The sequence below is a fragment of the Leopardus geoffroyi genome, chromosome D4 (genome assembly GCF_018350155.1).
Source record: "Leopardus geoffroyi isolate Oge1 chromosome D4, O.geoffroyi_Oge1_pat1.0, whole genome shotgun sequence".
Lineage (NCBI taxonomy): Eukaryota > Metazoa > Chordata > Mammalia > Carnivora > Felidae > Leopardus > Leopardus geoffroyi.
The window spans coordinates 701248-715262 of NC_059342.1; the positions used below are offsets into that span (position 1 = coordinate 701248).

Below are 14015 nucleotides of genomic sequence, written 5' to 3' on the forward strand. Positions count from 1 at the left end.
TCGAACTCACAGACCGCGAGATCGTGACCTGGCTGAAGTCGGAGGCTTAACCGACTGCGCCACCCAGGCGCCCCTCTAGTTAACTTTTTAAATGAAGGAGTTTGTCACTAGTGACAGATTAAAGATAGGACTTTTCTACACAGAGAATTTTATCTTCTTTTCTGTTTGCTGTCCCCATTCTCACCTTCCTCCACTGGAATGCCTGCCGATAACCTTTGAAACAAAAATTAATCTGGCGACAGAATTTAGTGTCTTATACTCAGAAGGTAGAACTCTGATTTGCCTGTTTACAGTAGCACAAAAAATAATTTTACAGTATAGACTGAGATGGAAATAGAAGCTTTTGTTGACCAACTGCTGTTGCTTTTATTTTGTAGATGTAGAAAATCTCATTTCAGTGAGTTGTCTGTCCTGAAGAGTAGTGGTAGAGTAGCAGTTAACTGCTTAAATGCTACATTTTTATACTAGTGTTTTCATATTTTCAGCAGAGAGTTAACTTGTATTTCTTGGCAGTGAACTTGGAGCTCATTGTTTGGAAGGCTCTTTAAAGTTTGTACAAAGTAATAAGGTAAAATGAATCCTGGAATTTGTTTTTGTGTCCTCAAGTAGTGTTTACCATTAGATTTTTACAAAGAAATCACCAGATTTATTTTCTTGTACTTCAGGTTTTTTTAAAGCTTGCTGTGTTTCAAGTGATGCTTGGCAGTATTGTAAAAATCTCATCTATTATTTGAGACACTGGTATGTAAAACATGGCAGACCGTATCTGGGCCAAGATTTCATCTTGTTACTGATCTTGTCCATATGTTTCCTATTAGTCTTTGTTCTTAAGGCTTCCACACTAAGGAAGAGAGAGCAAATCTGTTTAATTTTTCCAAAAGTCATTTTATGTACCCTCACAGTTCTTTTGGGAGATAAACTTTAAATTGAAAATTTAATTGTTCTATAATTCTTCATTTAACACTGTGATTTGAATTTCTGAGTAATTGTGTTGTTCATCTTCCTAACAAATGTGAAAAGAATGTGTATCAGTCAGTAGCTAGAGCACAGAAAATCACACGTGTCTAGGAGACTTGAAAGAGGTGGACGGTGTCCAGGAGGCGTGGGTTGGGGGCAGGGGGATCCGGGGAGTCCTGTCTCAGTCAGGCCTTAGAGGACAAAGCAGAAGCTGTAAGTGATGGTCATAGTTCACGGTTTCAGGCTGGTGGTTATAATTGCAGCAGTTTGGAGAGAGAAGTCCACTGAATCCGTGAAAAGTCTAAGTTACAATCTATGATTGTAATTTAATTGAGTAGATATAGTATCTTCATAGCTGAATAGTGCTGGCAGAGAAGGGTCAGACTGACACCTGCTGAATTGTGGTAATTAAGGACTGTTTTCATTACATTCATTCAGCTAATACTTATTGAGCACATGCTTTGTTCAAGGCAATTTTAAGTGTTAGGTACCCAGCAGCAAGTCCCTGTTGTCAGGAAAAGGAAGATAGAAAATAGATGAAGTGGTACCAAGTGCAGTGGAGGAGAATAAAGCAAGATGGGGGATTAACAGGAATGACATGGGCACGGGCCAGCAGTTCTGACGCTCCTGTGCACACCTGTGTGGCTGATGGCGGAGCCAGATGTCCCGCTGCTGGACGCAAGTTATGGACAAGCAGGGGGAGGCAGTGGGAACGACACACGCAGCGAGGGGCCAGAGCGGAGACCTCAGCATGAGCTCACGTGCGGGCTGCTCACACACAGCTGGCGCCAGGCAGACGTGTTTCTAGACGTGTGTGTGCACTCGGGCCGGGGTACAACACCTGTCTCCTGGCTCTGTCGGCTGGGAGAGCGGAGAAGCAGTGAGTGTCCAACAGCAGCAAACAGCCAGATCTTGGCCTCAAACACCATTCTCCAGTAAAAGAAACCAGGCTCCTTGAAGAAATGACTGATTGCAGGACTGGGACACGGAGCATTCGCGATGAGCTGGGAGCACCTGTAGCACCAGGAAGCAAGAGATACAGGAAGTCTCTGTACCTTCTCAGTTTTGGTGTGAACTTAAAATTGCTCCCAAAAGTAAAAGTCTGTTGTTAAAAGTTTTAAGAAAGGAAGCTACTATTTTAGATAGTTTTGCAAAGACCTGAATATAGTGAAGGAACAGGCCAAGTTGGTATCAGAATGGAGAAGACAGTATGGCCGGGGGTGAGTGAGCTGGGCAGGGAGGTTATGCTCAGAGAGGCAGCCAGGACCGGCATCTAGGTCTGACATGCTTGGAAGCCTCAGCCTCACAGCATCCCACATCAGATCAGTTTGGGAGGCACATGTGACCCTTCACCGATGAACTGCCTCCATCAGAGCGACCATTCAGGGAGCCCTTCAGTAGTCTGAACACTAGACGTCACACGTGCCCGGCAGACAGAGTCCATCTTTGTGCATCTGCCCACGCTTACTGGCTTCCATTCTTTTCCCATAAATGGTGGCCCCATGCCAACTGCACCCACTGTCTGATGGAAGCCAGAAGTCTGGGAGTTCTCTAAATAGTGCATCCCAGAGTGTGGCGCAAGAGCCATCCGTGTCTGAATTTGCAGGGGCTGCTGACCCAAAGTTCAGGTGGCAGCATCTCTGTGCCTTGGACCTGCAGAATCAGAAGCTCTAGACGCAGCCCCAGGAACTTACACTGTTAGCATGTGTTGCGGGTGCCATGAAAACTTGAGAACCACCGGTCTCACTGTCAGATTGGGTCTGCTACTTGAGCCCTTTGTGGTCTAGCACAGGAGTATCTTTGTGTTGTGTCTGTGTCTCGTGGTCTTCCCGCCACCATCTTTTTTCCAGCGACCAGCAACTCTCCCTGAGATGTTGCAGTAGTGTCTTGACTTGTCTCCCTGTGTTCACACATCTCCCTCTCTAACCCATCTTTCAATTTATTCTATATAAAAGTAAATCTAACTGTACAGTGCTTCTGCTTAGAATCCTCCAGTGTTGCCTCATGTTTTAAAATAAATTCCAAAGGTAGGGGCACCTGGCTGGCTCGGTTAGTAGAACATGTGAACATGTTTGGTATAAAACCGAGGAGGGGGAGAGAAGAAATTAAAAATATATATATAAATGAGTAAAAATACATTCCAAACATGACCTTCTCGTTTAAAGAATTCTGACACCTACCTCTTGCCCATTCTTGGACCGGGTGACTTGTCTTTCTGGCCTCCGGCTGCCTGCTCCTTCCTCTTCCTTCAGACACCAGCTGGGTATCCTAACCATTCAACTCATTTCTGACACTGTCTCTACAGAGTTGGCATCACATCCCACAGGTTAAGGGCTCACTCCCCCAAGACTGTCCCCACCTTGGATGCCAGGCACAGCACAGCTAGTAGGTTTGCAGCTTACCCACCACCTCTGTGCCGCCCGGCTGCAGGTTCCCACAGCCCCTCTTCAGGTTTTATAATTTGCTGCAATGGCTCACAGAACTCAAATGCTTATATTTATTGAATTATTATTTAATAAAGCATATGGTAAAGGCTGCAGGCATAAAGCCAGATGAAGGGATACGTAATGTGAGGTCTGGGGAGGCCCTAAGTCTAGGAGCTTCTGTCCCCTTGGAATTGAGGCATACTCTGCTCTCGGTTCTTGGACATGCCCACCAGCCAAAGATCTCTCTGAACCCTGGACTTGAAGGGTTTTTGTGGAGGCTTCTGCATGTAGGTGTGATGGATGGTTAACCCAATCTTGAGCCCCTCTTCTTCCTCAGAGGATGGGGGATGGGGCTGAAAGTTCCAAGCTTCTAATCATGGCAGGTCTTTCCTATGACCACCAGCCATCAAGGAACCCACCCAGAGTCACCTCCTTAGAACAAAAGATACCATTACCACCCAGGAAATTCCAAGGACTTAGGACCCGTATGTCAGGAACTGGGGGCCGACACCAAATACATATTTCTGTGTCACAAGGTATACCACGAAAACTCCCTGCAGCTTCTATTCCCAACCCCCTGCTTCCCGTCCCAGTAGCCACTGCTAAGGACCGATATGTTGTAGGACTCCAGGGACACTTTCACGGCCCTTGAGACCTTCAGTAGAATAGTGTGGTTATTTTCTTGTGAATCTTTCTAGACTTATTTTATGCACCTAGAAGCAAATATATATATATTTAAAAATTGTTTTTAGAAAGAATTCTTGCATGAAATTTTTGATTTTTTAAATTTTTTTTTAATGTTTTTATTTATTTTTGAGACAGAGACAGACAGAGCATGAGCAGGGGAGGGGCAGAGAGAGAGGGAGACAGAATCTGAAGCAGGTTCCAGGCTCCGAGCTGTCCGCACAGAGCCCGATGTGGGGCTTGAACTCATGGACCGTGAGATCATGACCTGAGCCGAAGTCAGACGCTCAACCCACTGAGCCACCCAGGCACCCCCAAATTTTTGATGTTTTTAATCTTTTCCTAATATAAGCACTGATGCAGTTAACACCTTTTTATACATCATTGCATGTGTGTGCAGCTACACTTGAGGGGTAAATCTGCAGACGGGGGCACGCTCTCCACGGAGAGCATCAAGGGCACGTGTCGAATCCCCCTTGCGGTGCTTGCTTGATCAGGGTGATCTGGTGGGTGAAAGTGGTGCCGTGCTTGGAGCATCCCCTTTTCTTACTGTGAGTCTGTTGGAATATCTCTGACATTTTACATCTGTGTCTGCGGCTTTTTCTGGAGCAGCCCGTGTCTTTTTTACTTTTTTTTCTGTTGGGTTGTAGGTCTTTTTCCGGTTAAGTTTTGGGATTTCTTTATAAGGGAAGTTAGGCCTATGTGCTGTGACTTAAAACTGTTATTTTCCAGTTTGTCATTTGTCCTTTGACTTTGCTCGTGACCGTTTTGCCACAAAGACTCGACGTTGAGTTTCTTCGTTTCTGCTTAAGGCTCTATGGCTTTTTGTGTCAGAGTCAGAACCACCTTCCCCACTTCCCCATTATCAGAAAAATTCTCCCACGGTTTCTTCTAGGACCACTACGGTTTCTTTCATTGTTTTTAGTTTTTGCACTTAAACCTCTGATTTGTTAGAATTTATACTTCCTGTATGGTGTCATTCACCTGAATGTTTTGCGGACGCTCTCCCCATGTCCCAGTGGTGTCCCTTGAACAACGGCTTTCCCCTGTTCAATGTGAAAGGCCGCTGTTCCCACAGCAGAATGAGTTTTTCCTGGACATTCCACCCTTTTCTCTTGAGCTGTCTGCCAGCTATATGGTTATTTTATAAAACCATCCTTAACGTGGCCCCTGGTGTTGATTTATCTGATACCTTACATTCTACTGTAATCAGTACTTCTTAATTGATTTTTTAAATTAAAGATGTTACTTTGAGATAATTGCAGACACTTACACATTGTAAGAAATAACACAGATCTTATGTGTGCTATAGCCTATTTCCCCTAATGATAACATAGTTATCAAAACTTGCAAAACTGTATAATATGTTAGTTACCACAACCAGGATATTGAGGGTGCGGCCATCAAATAAAGGATGTTACCCTTTTATAGCCACAGAAATGTCTTGTTTGTCTCCCTCCCTTCCCTAGCTCCTGACAGGTAATCTATTCTGTTGTTCCAATTTTGTTATTTTAAGAATATTATATAGGGGTGCCTGGGTGGCTCAGTCGGTTAAGCGTCCGACTTCGGCTCAGGTCACGATTTCGCGGTCCATGAGTTCGAGCCCTGCCTGGAGCCTGCTTCCAATTCTGTGTCTCCCTCTCTCTCTGGCCCTCCCCCGTTCATGCTGTCTCTCTCTGCCTCAAAAATAAATAAACGTTAAAAAAAAATTTTTTTTTAAATAAAAAAAGAATATTATATAAATGGAATAATATAATACATAACCTTTTGGAATTGACAGTTTACTCAGCATCAGTCTGTGAAGATTCATACAGGTTGTTGATCAGGTTGTATATCAATTTATTCTGTTTTGTTACTACTGTTCCTTAAAAAGGATGTATTTATGAGTGGTTTAACTGTTCATCTGCTGAAGACTGTGGGTTGCTCTGGTCTGGGGCTATTACTAATAAACATACGGTAAACACTCCTATACAGATATTTATGTGAACATCTGTCTCCACCTCTCTCGGGTAGATGCTGAGGACTGTAACTGCTAGGTCACATGGTAAGCCCATGTTTAGTTTTAAAACATCTTATGAACTGTTTGCCGTTTTAAATTCCCACTGGCCAAGTATGAGAGATCCACTGTCTATACATCCTCAGCATTTGGTGTTACCTTGAAATCAGATAGAACGAGTCTTCCCTTTCTTCCAGAATTATTGTGCCTATTCTGGTTCCTTTGCCTTTCCACATAAGTTTTGGAATAACATCATCTCTATCTACAAAAAATCTTGGTGGAATTTTGGTAGGAATTACAATAAAAATGTATAGCAAATTTTGCCTGTTTTTTCAAAGGTTTATTTTATTTATTTATTTTTTTAAAGTGTATTTATTTTGAGAGAGAGAGAGAGAGAAAACATGAATGGGGGAGGGCCAGAGAGAGAGAAGAAAGCAAGAATCCCAAGCAGGCTCCACACCACCAGCATGGAGCCTGATGCGGGGCTTGAATCCACAAACCGTGAGATTATGACCTGAGCCTAAGTTGGATGCATAACTGACTGAGCCACCCAGGCGCCCCTAAAGGTTTTATTTTTAATTAATCTCAGAGCCCAATAGGGGCTTGAATTTACAACCCTGAGATCAAGAGTCACATGCTCTACTGACTGAGCCAGCCAGGCGCCCCTTGCCTGTTTTAATTAGGTTGTTTGTCTTATTATGAGTGAAGGGTTCTTTACATATTCTGAATACAAGTCCTTCCTTTTATCAGATATATGGCTTACAATCTTTTTTCTTCAAGTCCATGGCACAAGTTTTTCATTTTCTTAATAGCGTCTTTTGGTACACATACATTAATTTTGTAAAGCCCAAATTATTTTTTTTTCTTTTATAAGTTTTTTCATGCCTTTTGGTGTCAAGTCTAAGAATTAATTGCCTGACTAACTGGTTAAAGATTTCTTCCTATCTTCTTACAGAAGTTTGTAGTTTTATCCCTTAAATTTGGGGCTATGATCTGAGTTAGGTGTTTGTTGTTTTTTTTTAATGTTTACTTATTTTGAGAGAGAGAAACAGAGCATGAACAAGGGAGGGACAGAGAGAGGGGGAGACGCAGAATCCGAAGCAGGCTCCAGGCTCTGAGCTGTCAGTACAGAGCCCGATGAGGGGCTCGAACTCACAAGCTGTGAGATCGTGACCTGAGTCAAAGTTGGACGCTCAACTGACTGAGCCACACAGGTGCCCTTTATTTTGAGTTAGTTTTTGAATGCATTGTGAGCTTAGGGTCTAATTAGTTCACTTTTTTTTTTTTGCATGTGAATTTGCACGCGAATATTCCAACTCTTCCAGGACAATGTGTTGAAAAGATGATTATTTCCCCATTGAATTACCTTGATATCTTCACCAAAAATCAGTTAACCGTGAATGTACAGGTTTGTTTCTAGATTCTCAGTTCTGTTCTATTGTAGCCTTACTGGTTACAACAGCTTTACATTACATTTTGCCATTAGGTAGTATACATCCTCCAACTTTGTTCTTTTTCTAAATTGTTTTCATTGTTGCAAGCTTTTTTGTGTTTCTCTGTGATTTGGGGAACTGGTGTGTGTGCATGCATGTGCTGTCATAAGGTAACATGATGATTGAGTGCTTGGTATTTGAACATTGCATTTAAATGCTTAGTTTATTGTTGTCATATGGTATGGGCTCAGTAAACGCTAGCTACTGTTCTTTTCTTGTAAGATTTAAAAAAAATTTTTTTTAAATGTTTATTTATTTTTGAGAGAGAGAGAGAGAGGCAGAGTGCGAGCAGGGGAGGGGCAGAGAGGGAGACACAGAATCCAAAGCAGGGTCCAGGCTCTGAGCTGTCAGCACAGAGCCCAATGTGGGCCTCGAACCCACAAACCTTTGAAATCATGACCTGAGCTGAAGTTGGATGCTTAACTGACTGAGCCACCCAGGCACCCCTTGCTTGCAAGATTGTATAGTCTTGTGAGGATACTTAGATATTCTATAAGTATATAAAGCATAATTCTGCTTGTCCATTTTTCAGATATTCCGTTCCTTTGTTTTCCTAATTGTTATTAGGAAATTAGGAATTTTCTATTTTTTATTAGTCAGACCATGTGTGACTGCTTCTAGGTAGATGCTCTTGTTCACCTTTTTTTTTAAAAGATTTATTTTGAAGTGATCTGTACCCAATGTGGGCTTCAACTTACAACCCCCAAGACCAAGAGTCACATGCTCTAACAACTGAGCCAGCCGGGTGCCCCCATCATGTGTTTAACTTTTTAAAATATGAAAGTAGTGTTTAAGATTATTTTTTTTTAATGTCTGTTGTCTGTATTTTCAGGCTTGCACAGTATATTAGAATAAGACTGCCCTCCCATGGTGAAAATTCGGCAATTGTCTAATAAATTTAAGGGGCTTTTTTTTTTTTTTTTTTAATTTTTTTTAATGTTTATTTATTTTTGAGAGAGACAGAGATAGAATGCGAGTGGGTTAGGGGCAGAGAGAGGTGGGGACACAATTGGAAGCAGGCTCCAGGCTCTGAGCTGTCAGCACAGAGCCCGATGCGGGACTCGAACTCACGAGCTATGAGATCAAGACCTAAGCCGAAGTCGGACAGTCAACCAACTGAGCCACCCAGGCGCCCCAATGGGCTCGTTTTGGGGGGGAAAATTTAGAAATATGTATCTTTTTTAAGGTATGTGAATTAGAGATAGGCTATTCTGTGGTCTCAAAATGGGGAGAGACAGTAGACTCCCCATAGCTGTAGGGTCACAGTGACTAACCAGCCCCAGAGGCTAGTCCGCACAGCTTGTCGTAAGTCACGGGTCTTAAGTCTCCTGTTCTCTCTGGGGAAACAGTTTGCTCATCAGAGGAACTTGAGTGAGGTTGCTTCTAGTTGCAAAGTTCTCTTGGTCCCTTTGCTCCAGATGCCACTCCATCTTTGTCCTTCTGTTTCTTGGGGGATACCGTTTTATAGCCAACCCTTTCCTTCAATCCCATCTTAGAATTCTTAAGAGTCACCTTTGAGACTTAGTCCAACATCCTCTGTGTTTTCTGTGGAATTATATAGTATTGCTACAAGTACCCTTTAGGTGAGAGGAACACTTTGGTTTCTTCAAGGTATTGAAATGATTAGGCATATGGATGAGAGGGGGATTTACGGACCCAGGAAGCAGAACTGCCCTTATGTTTCCTCAGGTTAGCAGTTATTCGGCAAATTTATAAAAAGAAACTTTTAAGGAGTGAGCTGTGCTGCTGGTGACCAAGTTCTGATTGGAGGAAGGAGTTAATGAATGGATGTTTGCTGGGGTGGGGAGGGAGGAGGGGGAGGTGGAAGTGTGGCCTGGGAAGGGCTTGGACGAGCCTCTGGGGTGATGAACGTAGTTCGTATCCTGATCTGCTTCCAACAAAAGGTGCTAAGACAACTGGATGTCCACATCATACCACATGCAGAAATTAACTCAAAATGGAACACAGACCGAAGTGTAAGAGCTAAAACTGCTGAATATTAGCAGAAAACATGGATGTCAGTTTTTATGACCTTGGATTACACAACGGTTTCTCAGCTGTGACACTAAAAGCACAAAAAACAAAAGAAATTTAATTAAAATCAAAATTTAATATTTTTTAATGTTTAGTTTTGAAGGAGTAGAAGTGAGGGAAGGGCAAAGAGAAGGGGACAAAGGATCTGAAGCGGGCTCTGCACTAACAGCAGAGAACCTGATGTGGGGCTTGAACTCATGAACCATGAGATCATGACCCTAGCTGAAGTCAGACACTTAACCGACTGAACCACCCAGCTACCCCTTGAAATTTTTTTTGTATCTTGCAGTCCTTAATAAACCCAGTAAGTTGTCATGATTCATCTGTTTCCAAACTTTAATGGATTTCAAGTGAGTACTATTTTATATTCACCATAAAATGGGTTTGTGGCAAAAAACTTTGGTTGTTTATAATTTTTATTAGTGATTTGTTTATTTGTAAACTTATAACCAAAAATGGTTAACAGCTGTGGGATGAAGAACAAACATTAACAACAGGAAAGTAATTGCAGTAATTTCAGGAATCATTTCCAGCAGTTTGAAATTTTTTGTTCTTTTTTAGAAAAAGGTTAACTTAGGGGCGCCTGGGTGGCTCAGTCGGTTGAGTGTCCGACTTCGGCTCAGGTCATGATCTCACGGTTCGTGGGTTCGAGCTCTGCGTCGGGCTGTGTACTGACAGCTCAGAGCCTGGAGCCTGCTTCGGATTCTGTGTCTCCCTCTCTCTCTGACCCTCCCCCGTTCATGCTCTGTTTCTCTCTGTCTCAAAAATAAATAAACGTTAAAAAAAGAAAAAAAAAGGAAAAGGTTAACTTAGCTACTTTAAATTCTGCTACTGAGATAATAGACTGATTTGTTTGTTTAGGTAATTTTTTTTTGTTTGTTTTTAATTTTTTAATGTTTATTCATTTTTTTTTCTAAATTTTTTTTTCAACGTTTATTTATTTTTGGGACAGAGAGAGACAGAGCATGAACGGGGGAGGGGCAGAGAGAGAGGGAGACACAGAATCGGAAACAGGCTCCAGGCTCTGAGCCATCAGCCCAGAGCCCGACGCGGGGCTCGAACTCACAGACCGCGAGATCGTGACCTGGCTGAAGTCGGACGCTTAACCGACTGCGCCACCCAGGCGCCCCAATGTTTATTCATTTTTGAGAAAGTGTGTGCATGTGCATATGTGCACATGAGCAGGGAGGGGCAGAGAGAGAGGGAGACACAGAATCCGAAGCAGGCTCCAGGCTCTGAGCTGCCAGCCCAGAGCCCGATGCAGGGTTCAAACTCATGGACCGTGAGATCAAGACCTGAGCTGAAGTCGGACACTCAACCCACTGAGCCACCAAGGTGCTGTTTAGGTAATTCTAACCTTATGAATTTGATTATTAATTTCAAGACCTGGATTTTTACAATTTCAGTGAACTTTGACTTTTTTATGTTCTTGTAAGTGACATGATAACACAGTTTTATTTTTATGATACATTGTAGTAAAATGGGTTATTGAAATCATTGGAACTTTAGAATATTTTAATTTTAATATGATTATCAATGTAATACAATCTCTTTAAGGACATCACAGTCTTTAATTTTTCTCATCAGTCAGTAATTGTCCAGTATAACAGTTACTGATATTTTATGAAACTTTATGGCTTACAAATCATTTTCACATTTTGTTTTTGTAACTGATGTATAGTTGACATACACTGTTATATTAGTTTCTGCTGATTGGACAGGTCTTTACAGCACTCAGTGTTCAGTGTGGTAAACATACTCGTCATCTGTCACCACACGTTACTGCAGTAGCATTGACTATATTCCCTGTGACTTATGTTATAACTGGAAGTTTGTACCCTTAATCCCCCCACCCACATCTCCTCTGGCAACCACTAGTTTGTTCTTTGTATTTAAGTCTGTTTGGTTTTTTGTTTGTTGGTTGGTTTTGTTTCTTAAATTCCACATATAAGTAGTCATGTAGTATTTATCTTTCTCTAACTCATTTCACTTAGCATCATACCTTCAGGGTATATTCATATTGTCACTAATTGCACGTTTTCATTCTTTTTTATGGCTTAGTAGTATTCATCTGAGTAGTATTCAGCCATAAAAAAGATGTAGACACCACATCTTCTTTAGCTGTTCATCTATGGATGGACACTTGGACTGCTTCTGTATCGTGGTTATTGTAAATAATGCTGCAGTAAATGTATGGTGCATCTATCTTTACAAATTAGTGTTTTCATTTTCTTTGGGTAAACAACCAGTAGTGGAATTAACTGGTTCATACGGTATTTCTGTTTTTAATTTTGAGGGACCTCCATACTGTTCTCCACACTGGCTCCATGAATTTACATCCCCTCCAACAGTGCATGAAGGTTCCTTTTTCTCCACATCCTCCTCCACACTTATTATTTCTTGTCGTCTTCATCTTAGCCATTTGTGCAAGTGGGAAGTGATACCTCATTGTGGTTTTGATTTGTATTTCCCTGATGATGAGTGATGTTGAGCATCTTTTTATATGTCTGTTGGCATCTGAATGTCCTCTTTGGAAAAATGTCTCTTCAGACTCTTGCCCTTTTTTAAATCAGATGTTTGCTTTTTTCGTGTTGAGTTGTATAAGTTCCTTATATATTTTGGATACTGACCCTTTATCGGATATGTCATTTGCAAATCTCTCCTCCTGTTCAATAGGTTGTCTTTTAGTTTTGTTAATGCTTTCCTTCGCTGTGCAAATGCTTTTTATTTTGGTGTAGTCCCAGTAGTTTATTTTTGTTCTTGTTTCCATGGCCTGGGGAGAGATATCCATAAATATGTTGCTGTGGCCAATGTTCAAGAGATTATTTGTCTATGTTTTCTTTTAGTTTTATGGTTTCGGGTCTGACATTTAGGTCTTTAATCTATTTTGAGTTTATTTTTGTGTATGGTGTAACAAACTGGTCCAGATTCTTTCTTTTTGCATGTTGCTGTCCAGTTTTCCCGGTACCGGTACCATTTATCGAAGAGACTGTCTTTTCCCCCATTGTATATTCTTGCCTCCTTTGTAGTAGACTAAATGACCTATAAATATGGGTTTATTTCTGAGCTCTCTATTCTGTTCTATTGATCTATGAGTTTTGTGCTAGAACCATACTATTTTGATCACTACAGCTTTGTGTAGTTTACCTTGAAATCTGGTGTTGTGGTACCTGCAGCTTTTTTCTTTCTCAAGATTACTTTGGCTATTCATGGTCTTCTGTGGTTCCATACAAATTTTAGTATTATTTTTTCTCATTCCTTGAAAATTCACATACATTTTGGCATTCAATCTCATGGCAACATAACTGATCAGTATTGTCACCACTGCCCTTTGTAGATGAGGAGACTGGCTCAAAGAGATATTGACTTGCCAGAGCTATAAATGGAGCTGGATTTCTGGGTTTGTTCTTCCAACTCAAACTCTGTATTCCTGGGCTCATCCTGTTATGTCACTACTGGTGGTTAACTTTTATTATCTTAATCACACTTGGATCTTATCCCTACAGCTTTATAAACAAAAGTAACTGTTTGCTTTAGGTTTCCAAACTTGGGTCAGAGTTTAAGAAATTAAGTAAATTTCCTATAAAGCATTATTCTCAACCAGCTGCAATTTGACACTGGCGTCTCCTGGGTGGAGACTTTCCACATCCCCCACCCCCTACCAGTACAGTCCAGCCCAGGATGCCAGCAGTGCCAAAGTTGGAGACCCTCACTAGGAAAAACAAGACCTATTTACCCATTCCTGACCTGGATATTCAAACCCTCCACCCCATCTTACATACATGTAATATTTTTCTGCTACCCTCAAAATTACTTAAAATCTAGTTTTGGGGGTAATTTAAGATAAAGCATTATCTTTCATAACAGGCATAATTTGGAGTATTTCAGTAATGTTACTATGAAAAAGCATTAATACTGTGCCAAAAGTGTCATATATAAATGAGAGTTTTCTGAAACATAGTTTATGTTACTGGGCAGGAGGAGAAAAATTAAACCAAAGCACAAATATTTTACTTCAAGCCAATATTTTAATTTTTTTTATTTTCTAGTTTTGCCTATGTTGAATGTGAATAAAAAATAGATAAAGGATTCTTTTACGCAGAGCTTTTAGTTCCTTTGTGTTTTGTTTACTATTCTGCCTGTTCATTTATACCAGCTGTGTTTTCAGAGTTGTTCAGTTTGTCATATTTGAGTAGACAGTTTTTATAGAATGGACAGTACCCATCTAGGCTCTTCCAACTGAGGTCTTAGAAGGGACATCTTGAAAGTACTCCTTACATACAAGGTGACATTGTCATATAACGCAACAATTGACATATTGTTGAAAGCTTATAATAACTGAGATAATAAACAATGTGAATTACAGATTTATGTAAACACTTTGCTTTTTCGTAGAGGTTTTATAATGCGGTAATAATCATTAAT

At 41.1% G+C, this 14015-nt stretch overlaps 1 protein-coding gene across 4 annotated transcripts in view; it reads left to right on the plus strand.

Moving 5' to 3' along the window:
- LOC123593251 (centromere protein P) overlaps nt 1–14015 on the plus strand; it is a 237672-nt gene that overhangs the window by 108509 nt on the left and 115148 nt on the right. The gene's annotated exons all lie outside the window — the stretch shown is intronic.